A 9,974-nucleotide genomic window follows, 5' to 3' on the forward strand; every position below is an offset into this window, starting at 1 on the left:
AACAAAATAAAAAAACATTCACTCTTCAATTGTGAAAAGCACAAGGTACACAAGTCTTGACAAAATGAGACTCTACACATTTCATATCTCAGTTCCTCTGCCACTCAGTGCTTAAGGATCAAAACCCTCTAAAGAAGTCCAACTGTATGCAGGTTCCCTTTCAAATCCTGAAGGCTGCTTCTCTCCTACATAGACAGTTTTTCCATGCTTCATCTGTTCTCATAATTAACTCAAAACCCCTGATACAAAAGACAGTCTTTGCTCCTCTCACACATCCAAACCTTTTACATATCACTGAGAATCCAGTCTCCTATTCCAATCTCCGCCTTTCTCCACTTTAGTCCTTCACACATCTATTACTACAGCATGAAGAACAATGAGATCTGATGTGAGCTTTTTTTCCCCCCCCCCCCCCCCACAGCCATATTACCTCAAACCACTCCCACTCAAGTGAGAGTTACCACGGTTTAATGACCTCTGCTGTCACTGGGTGGAGAGATGCAAGACTCAGCCCTGACAGCAGATGGCCCGTTCACACACACTGATGTTCAGCAATTCAACAGTGATACGATCACGTCTAGCCTATAAATTATAGAAACAGCAAATCCATGAAGCATAGCTTAAAATTCCACTGGATTCAGGTACTTCCAAGTCTGAACTTTAGATCTGTGTCAAAAAGGTGTCAGCCGTGGATCTGCAGAATATTAATCATCTCATCAGATTGTAGCTCTCACAAATAAATGATGTTTGAAAGGCCCAAAGGCACTCTTTGTGACAGCAAGCCACAACTCTGCCAAAAAGGGCTGGATAGGTGACCAAACTGCTCACTTCATGTGCGTGGTTTCTAAGTAAACTTAGCAGGGTCTAGGCTGGGAGCACACTGGTATCTGTCATATTTTGCTGACTGTGCACTTCAGCACAAAGTTTAATTATTCAAATTTGTACTGTCTTAGTGCTAAAATTGGAAGACAAAAAATAAAATCAGGGAGACTGCTCTAGTTCTATTGCAATTGTGGCCGCTGTTTGGGCTCAGCTATAATATGGTCACCATTTCTTATAAGGGAGCACAGCAAAATAAAGAGTAACAAGAAAGTAAGTACCTGAAAGGTTCTCAGGAAGACTGAATATTTGTGTCCATCTGAGCACCCTCAGCTGAAAGCAGGAATTTGGTGCCTTTCATTTCTTCCATGCATATCCTAAACAGGTCACTGAACTATTCCGTTCCTTCTTTACAGCTGCCTCTCAAACTCTGACACTACACCACTTGTCACTCACTGCCAACTGATTTAACAATTTGGCGTCTAGGAGGCTCATCTTCAAGACTAATTTTTTGTAGGTAAAACAGTAATATTAACTGGGTCTTCCACATTCCAGCAAATAATTATTAATACACTGACTACTCTGAGCAAATTACTTCCTCACGTCTTTCACCTGAGAGATTTCCTCGAGATCCATATATTTCCACAGAAAATCTCAGGACTCACAAATCAAAATCTTTCACTATCTAAAAATTAGTAGTAAGGTTTAGTTACAATTATGCATATGAATAACTACCACCAAAACATGCATATACATGACTGCAAAAAAATACCTATCAAAAAGATCGCGCTGCGATAAGGCAGAAAAGTTATGAGATTAATTTGATTACAGTATACCACTACTACAAAAGATTGGTTTGTCTGAATTGTGTTTACCTTTCTAGAAGTGTTTCAGAGAAGTCTTGCGTAGTTTAAACTCACCCAATATAACACAGCGATATCCTTGATGTCCAGGGAGTCAGGAGATTCTTCTTCTTCCTTCTGGTTGTGAATACTGAGCGTGACCTACAGGAAAAAGTGAAAAACATGGATGGTAGACAATCCTTCTTGTTCTCAGTGGGTCAGCATTTTCAAAATTGCTACAGAACACTGTGCTGACTTCAGAAGATCAATCACTACTGGAGTTCCTGAAAGATTTCAACTCAGACTTGTGTTCTTTCTTAAGTATCTCTACAGAACGCACCATGGGTTCATTTTTCGCTTTGAGATCACTGCCTTAATTACAAAGATATTTAAGCAACAGGCCCAGTGCTCTTCTTTACACAGAACTATAACATACCATTTGCATTTTCTGCCATTAATTTAAATTTGTAACTTGCAGAACTCAAATTTCCTTAAGATTACTAAACTGAAAGGAAGGTTTTGTTTTCTGTGCTGTCAAGTGCTTTTAATACATTCTACAAAACCAACAGCAACATAACTAAAAAAACCATGAAAAACACAGAATTACCCTTTCTCCCATTCAAAACTTCATTTAATAAGCAGCTATTGGCGCTTAGGTTCAGCACTCAATAACTCTGAATAAAGATGTCTGAAGTCTAAAAACAGCTGTGGAAATTTCAGCAGACTTTATCTTCTGCAGTCTTCAGCCAGCTCTGGGATTTCCGTGTTTCTAAGGGACTTCACTTTTTCTCGACAGCACTGAACATGCAGCTTTGCAGATATTTACGCTGTATAAAGCCACCTCGATCCTTCTAGCTCCTCCAGTAACAGCAAGCAAATTTGCACAAGCTTTGCCTCAGATTTCACAGGCATGTGTGCGCCTCTCTCAGTACCCAGGCCTCCTTGCCAATATGTAGGATTAAACTTTTTCCAAGGTTGAATAAGCCACCATCTGTCTATCTTGTGTGGTGCTGCGCGCCATCCGGGAGACTTGTCCCTGAGAGCATGTTTCTACCATATGTCACTCCTGAGTGATCAGCTATGCCAAGACATTTGGGAAAAAATGACTAAGTCTAGCTGGAAAACCCGTTCAGAATTCCAGAGGAGGTCTGCCAAGGCTGTATTTGCAAATAACTCTGCATCCGCCAGTATGCAGGTATTGTATGCAGTAATGAATAGACTTTACCTGAGCTGACAGAACGATCCAGATGATGTAACGGCCCTCTATTGTCTAGAATTCACAGACTTTCTAATAGGCCAAGAGGCTCAGATATGATGTGTCTTCAGGAAAACCCGAGGAATTTTTATGGAAGAACTGTAATTTCTATCACAACTAAGGTAAGCAGGAAGGGAAGAAAACAGACGCAATGTATTTCAAGAAGGACTACTTGGTCTTTACAACTAATTACCAACTTTTTTCAAAATAATCAACTAAAATACCTAAGGCAACTGGACGTAAGTTCTTCCTAATTCACAACAGTGTCTGAAGTCTTTGCCTGCACGCAAAGTAAACCTAAACTGAATTTTAAACCAATGATTAATCATGGTTCACCCAATTAGAATTTGGCTAATAAAAATATAACTCTATCCAATTTCAGATTTAAAGAACTGCTTTATGTTCCAATTCCCCAATTATTAAATTAAAGACCAAGCCAGCATTGTTCTTATGGCCAGCTCAAGGCTGCTCATTTACATAACTGACTTTCAAGGGCACTTCATTATGCAGCAATTAATATCAACAGAGAATCGACCAGATCTGCTACTTAATGTCAAGGAAGATGTTCTTGAGAACACTGAAAGAAGACAGAAACTAGTAAGTAGCGATGACAGCCTCTCTCAGTGAGTTCAGCATGGGAAAGGAAATCTGTTCCTGTATACAACAGCAGAAGTATTAAATACCAGTAGACAGGCTATGGGAATCATTACATTTCGTGGAAAAAAAAAAAAAGAAAAAAAAAAAACAAGACAAGGAGTGATAGGAAACACAGTAGGGGATGTTCATGAAAGTTCAAGAATCCCTTGCCAGTGTTTTTTCTTTCAGAGTCTGGATGATCAGTATTCTGCCACTCTTCGGGTTACGCACCCATGCACGGGTCCATCTCCCCATGGGTAGGAATGTCATTTGTGCGTGTCTCTGAGGAACTCAGAGGGGACTGCAGATGGAGACCAAGACACGAAAACTATGGATAGTTGCCAATTGGGAAAATTCTCCCTCTGGAAAAGCATTTGCACTGTGGAGCTGGTAAAGATGCTTTTGGATCCGGCTTAATCAGGATGAGTCCCCAGTGCTCAATACAACTTTGCATTCTGCTTCACACATGTGGTGAGGTTCACCACACGCTGTTGTTCTCAGCAATTTTTTTTTTTTTAGGAAACTTTCCTACACTCCTGGAATTCATAAGCTTGGGAATCACACAATCACATGAAGAAGCTTTCCTTCATGAATAAAATCACTCAGCGGAACAACTAAATAACTATTACACAAATGCAAAACTTAACCAAAACATCTGTTGCTAAACATAAGAGCAGGACAAGTAGAAGGCAGACAGTGAGGTCTATTTCCACAGGAAGCCTCATTTAGAGGAGAAGACTGAGGAGAAAGTGTTTACAGACAACAAAGGCTCTCTGAAAACGAGTGCTATATTCTCTGAGCCACCATCTGCAGGGTATTTCCAATTTTCCCACATTCATTCAGCAAAGTTCATTCCCCAGCAGAGGCTTTGGGCACTAATTGGCAAGAGGTTTGTTTTGGGGACTTTTTTTCCCACTGACCAAGACATAAAGAAAATACAGTGTGGTGGGAAGCTATTGAACGTCACTAACAAGCCCAGAGGAGCCAGTCCTCTTACGAAAAAGTCAACTCTGCGGGCGCAATGGTACATCAACAAAACAGAGGTTGTTGCTCAAAATGCTACTGCAATATTAAAGCAAAGCACTGTTCCTCTTCTCGTCAGTAATCACTATTCATAAATTACACCCCCAAAAAAATCCTACTTGCAATATAAAATCAACTCGGGGATTTTTTGCACTTAAAGGTGCAAAAAGAGGAACAGAGGTAATAATTAAAAAAAAAAAAAAAAAAAAAAAAAAAAAAAGGCTGCTTTTCCAAAGCAAAGAGAGAAAGCAATTTTCCTCATGCATCGTTCCTCACCTTCGTTTCCCCCTCCTCCACACCACACCAAACCAAGAAAATCTGCCATTGCTTTAGGTCAAAGGAAAAACAGGCCCAGCTGCCGTAAGCCAAACAACGTACAGGTTTGCTATCTCCCCTGCTGTTTTGGCTCGGGCTCTTCAGACTGGAAAATTCACAAGCACAATCTCCCAAGCTCTATAAATGCCAGAACCATCTAAGAGGAAAATAGGACAAGGCCACCCCCAGGCAAGTTTGTACTAAAATCTGCTGGCTGCAAGGCAGAAATACAGTAAACATCACATAGGGACAGTCTGCGCCTTGGAAAGTATTCTATGCGAATAACACAGCTTCCAAAGGAAGGCTGAGCTGGAGCGGCTTCTGGAGAGCAGAACGCAATGTTTTAATATCCGAGTGAGGAGCTATGAGACAATGGCACGCTCAACAAATCGTGTGACAGGCAAAATGCTCCCAACGTTAATCCAAAGGAGAAACGCAAAAACAACGCTCAGCGTTCTCTATGGCAAACTAACAGATGCGGCATCCAAGAACCGTTCTGCAGTCCGCTGAGGAAACATCGTTTTTATCTGACAATTGATTTCACGGAACAAAAGAAGTAATAATAAGCAATTAAGCAGTCGATATTTTCTTGTCTTTCGGGGAAGAATATTTCAGTTACATTTTCACAGTCCTTGAGAGATGAACTTTGCAGCTGACTACTGTATGTTTTAATGTGCTCTGCACTGACTCAACCTAGAAAAACAAGCCAAAAACACAAGTTGAAACATCCTTTTTCCTGTGTAGCTCCAATTTGCAGTAGCAAGAAGCTAAACAACATGCTCTCCTCCAGATGGCTGAAATAAAAAGAACACTCTTTCTGATTAATTAGGAAACAAATGAATCTGCTGTTAGCACAACAAGTTACCATCAGGAAACCTGGGCTCCCACTAAACTTTGGTATTTGCGCTTGCCCTGCAGTTGTGTTCAGAACCTTCCCAAGAGCAGGCTCTCACTTCAGAAGAGAAACATTACACACAAGTGCACCAAAATACCACACCAAATACTGCACATCTGAAAACGATTTGGGCCCATCCCTGGAGGCGCTCAAGGCCAGGTTGGATGTGGCCCTGGGCAGCTGAGCTGCTGGGTGGCCGCCCTGCCCACAGAACGGGGTGGGCTGGGTGGGCTCTGTGGTCCCTTCCAACCCAAACCATTTTGTGATTCTTTCTATGGACAAACCACTCTGCAAGTCAATCTATGAAGAGAGAAGTTTCCTAGAAGAAAGTGCCCACTGGAATAAAAGTGACTGAAGGTTTCACTGCTCTGAGAGGAAACACCAGTGGCAGAGCTGCTGTGTGAAAGAACTTAGGAACTTAGGTAAGGTACAGTGAGCAACAGACACTGATGCATGTATGTTCCAGCTTTCCAGCTGGTCCATGAAACCAAAATCCCCAGGCTAGACAAAGCACAAAGAGCAAGGATGTGACAGCCTGAGCAAGAGGCCAGGCCATGGTCCCTGGCAGCTATGGATGATGGTGAACATTTCAAGTGCAGAAACTGCAGATGGAGGAGTTAAAAAAAAAAAAACAAAACACGAAGCACATAAAGCAAGTGCAAAACTGGCACCTGCTGCATATTACAATACACGTTGCTACCAACCTGACTCACCTCCGGAAGAAGTTTGCCCAGCTAGGAGAGTTACAGGAGGTTGCAGCAAAACATTTCCACATTCTCAATGCTCCTCTGCTTTCAGTAGAAGACATGCAGCTTCACCAACACACGGCTTAAGCCCCACAACTAGGAAAGGTCTACTCGGAAAAACAAGCTATACTGTTGGGATAAAGATGCTGAAGCAGAGAGCTCCCAGCTTTCTATGAACCAACAACTGCTTTTATGGGACCTGGGACGTGATACTTCATCAGCAGTGTTTAAAGGAAGACCACTCAAGAAGAAGCTGGCAACTTGCTGGGAAGAAGGAAGCCATGTCTGGGGCTATGGCACAATCTCACCGCTGCCTTTAATAAGCAGATGCGTGCTTAAAGAGGGCACGGAGCCTCAGTGAGGATTCAGCAAAACCACACCATTAGAAATCAGACTACTTCTATGTGCACAGCTGATGTTTTCAAATACTCTGAGAGTTATTTCTTAGGGACAAAGGGAATAGTAGAGACAATTACTAGAAACTAAATCCATGACTGGTTCTTAAAATCCAGCTAAAGGCACTGCATCCTCTGAAGTAATTCAGGAAGCAGAGCAGCAAAAGAAAAACTAAAACTGATTCTTCACACATTAAAAGAAAGGATTATAATAATTCTGTACTACAGTGAAGTCACTTAATACAGCCAAGTGAGCTAATCTCACTCTTCCTTATAGGCCTGTGACAGTTACCTGCAGCAGGAAATAACAGACAACAAGAAATTACAGAAGACCAGAGAAAACACGTTTCAAAGTGCACTTATGCATTATATAGCACATATGATTACAGAAAAAAAATGTTGATTTTTTTTCTTTTTGGAGCATGAAGTGTCAGAAAGTAAACTTCCAGCAAACACAATATTGCTTGGCACACCATATCAACAAGATCCACCTCTCTTTGTTTGGGAACAACCACACCTGTCCACCCTCTCACTCACAATAACACGGACCTCAAGAATACTTCAACGTCTCCTCTTCCCAGGATAAAGCGACACAATTTATTTTGTGCATAAGCCTTTCTGCATCTCTTACAACTGCTGCTTTCTCCAAATTTTCCCCAGCCTAATATATCATCTCTGGGCTGAGGAGGCAGGAACTGCACATGCTACTCAAGATTCTGGGGAGCAATGAATTTATACAGCAGCAATATTGATAATGTCTGTTTTATTCTGTTCCTTTATTAGCAATGCCTAACATGTGATTTGTTTATCAGTGTAGAGCACTGAGTTGGTTTTACACTGTTGTTTATCAAAAACCTCATAACTGACTCATGCATGCTAACAGTCAGCTCAAAGCTCATCGCTTTTCAGTGGAACTGCAGTTATTTTCCTCCCTGTAGATCACTTCCCATTTATGTGCATTAAATTTTACCTGCCATTTACCATTCTACTGTCTGGCCACGCTGTCTTGTCAGACATTCCTCCAATTTTTTATGGCTCACTCCAACCTTACTATCATGAACAAGTAAAGATCATCATCAAAGTACCTCTCTTCACCGATTAGCCTCTTTCCCCTTTAGATGTTGAGTACACCAACCATCCCAACCATACTGTGACCTGCTGGAATGGACCATTTATTTCAACCTCATTATTCCCACTTTCGAATAACGTAGTAGTCCATAACGTGACCCTCCTGCATGCACAGCTTACCTTCCTTACATTACAGAATACTGTCAAAAGCCTCTGAACAGCTTCCAGATCTTCCTATCCACTTGCACATTCACCCCTCTTAAAAGGCTTCACCAAGCTTGAAAGTTGTCACTTCCTTTCATAACAGAAAAGCTGACTCCTCCTGCAGCAAATAATCTGCAGGGAATAAAGTAATATAATTTTACAGTGTGTTTGTTGTTGTTCTTGGTTTTGGGTTGATTTTAAAAGATCCACAGGCATTTCCCTACTTTAAAGCCAATTTAGCCAGGGAATGCGAAGTACCACTAAACTCTCCCTTTCTAATGAGCTTCACGTATGACTAAGACTTAGGAAATGCACAGTAACAACAACTTCTCTTGTAACTTTTCCATGAAGACAATACCCTACTCATTTCTGTAACAGTCTTCGACCTCCGGAATAAAAAGCAAGGACACAAGAAAACTACTGCAGTTTGGCAGATGCATGGGACTGCTGGCAACTGCAGAGCATCAGAACACTTTTTGACCGGCTTCTGCCTGTGTAAGTTTCTACTATTCTTCACCGAATTAACAGGCTCATTTCCATCCCCACATTGGCTCATCTTTGCTGATCATTAAGTTATTGGCACAGTGAACCGTGTCCTTGTAACCTCCCTTCCTATCTGTCTCCTGCTGGCACATCATTGAGAGTGTGGCTATTCCCACCTGAATGCTAAAAAGATCTGACTTGTGTAGAGTTGAGACTCATTTCAGACTTCATCTGAAATCTGCAAGGACTCCTTACATAAGAATACCCTATTCATTCATGCTAGCTCTACCTGTAAGACCCTCTGCATCTTTAATACTTTGCTTTTCAGGCTCCTTGTACCTAGCTCATTCACATTCACTGGCATGTGGCCTGGAGGTCTGCAGAGCACAGGGCACAGACAAGCACCAACATCCTCTATTTACATTACATCTCACACCAGACAACTGATTTTCCAACAAGCTGAAAGACCAAGGAAGCAACGTTTCAAAAAAAAATTCAACAAAAGGGGGCATCGTCATTACAACCTCGCTTTATTTGAGCCTGCTTGTTAGTTTCATTAGATGGAGAAGCAGAGAGTTCTGCAGACAGTTTTGCTTAGTTTCCACATGTGCTGCCAAATTTCCACATTGCGGAACCAATTTTAAACAGAAATAAGTGTCTCCTTCCCATCCTCCGTTCCTCCATGCCATTCTTATAAAGGATATGGAAGAAAAGTTGAATTAAAATGAACTGCTCACTGCAGAGGGGAGGGGGATCTAAATGTTTTATTCTTTTTTTTTTTTTTCAACTTGCCAAAAACTGTGGATCACTTTGATCCATAATTCTTCCTTTCTTACCGCTATGGAAAGTTTTTACTCTTTTTAAACTGAAGGCTGCCAAAAATGACTTTGTCATAAATTGGTGTTCACAGTTATTTTTATGGAACTTTTCTCAGTAACTTTCAGCTCAAAGCAGCTCTCATGAAAATATTTCCAAACCATCAACCTGGCTAAATATTTCCAGTGAAGCAAAGTAATCCCCAGTTCCTAAGTACAACTTCGCTTTTTTTTTTTTAATTTGACTTTATCCTTCAGAAAACTAACACAGCTTTAAAAACGGAAAAGAGAAAAAGAGGGTGGAAGACAAAAATCTGAGTACTTCAAGCAGTGTCTGGTGTTCCTGGATTACAGAAGATGCAGAACTGGAAATGGACATGAGGTATAGGCCATAATTTCCCAGAAGTATTACTAGCTAGTTAAATTTAAAAAAAGAAAAGAAAAAGAAAACTGCTATTTGAAATAGCATTGTACCTGA

At 41.1% G+C, this 9,974-nt stretch overlaps 1 protein-coding gene across 1 annotated transcript in view; it reads right to left on the reverse strand.

The window, feature by feature from the left end:
• The window catches only part of LDLRAD4 (low density lipoprotein receptor class A domain containing 4), a 230,323-nt gene extending 228,500 nt beyond the window's left edge, over window positions 1-1,823 (reverse strand). Inside the window, exon 1 of the mRNA XM_042868683.1 lies at window positions 1,740-1,823. The gene's annotated coding sequence lies outside the window, so the exon portion shown is untranslated. The remainder of the gene's footprint in view (window positions 1-1,739) is intronic.
• Window positions 1,824-9,974: the final 8,151 nt, after the last annotated feature.

Source organism: Lagopus leucura, unplaced genomic scaffold (genome assembly GCF_019238085.1).
Source record: "Lagopus leucura isolate 7727_CA_CO unplaced genomic scaffold, USGS_WTPT01 Super-Scaffold_100002, whole genome shotgun sequence".
NCBI lineage: Eukaryota > Metazoa > Chordata > Aves > Galliformes > Phasianidae > Lagopus > Lagopus leucura.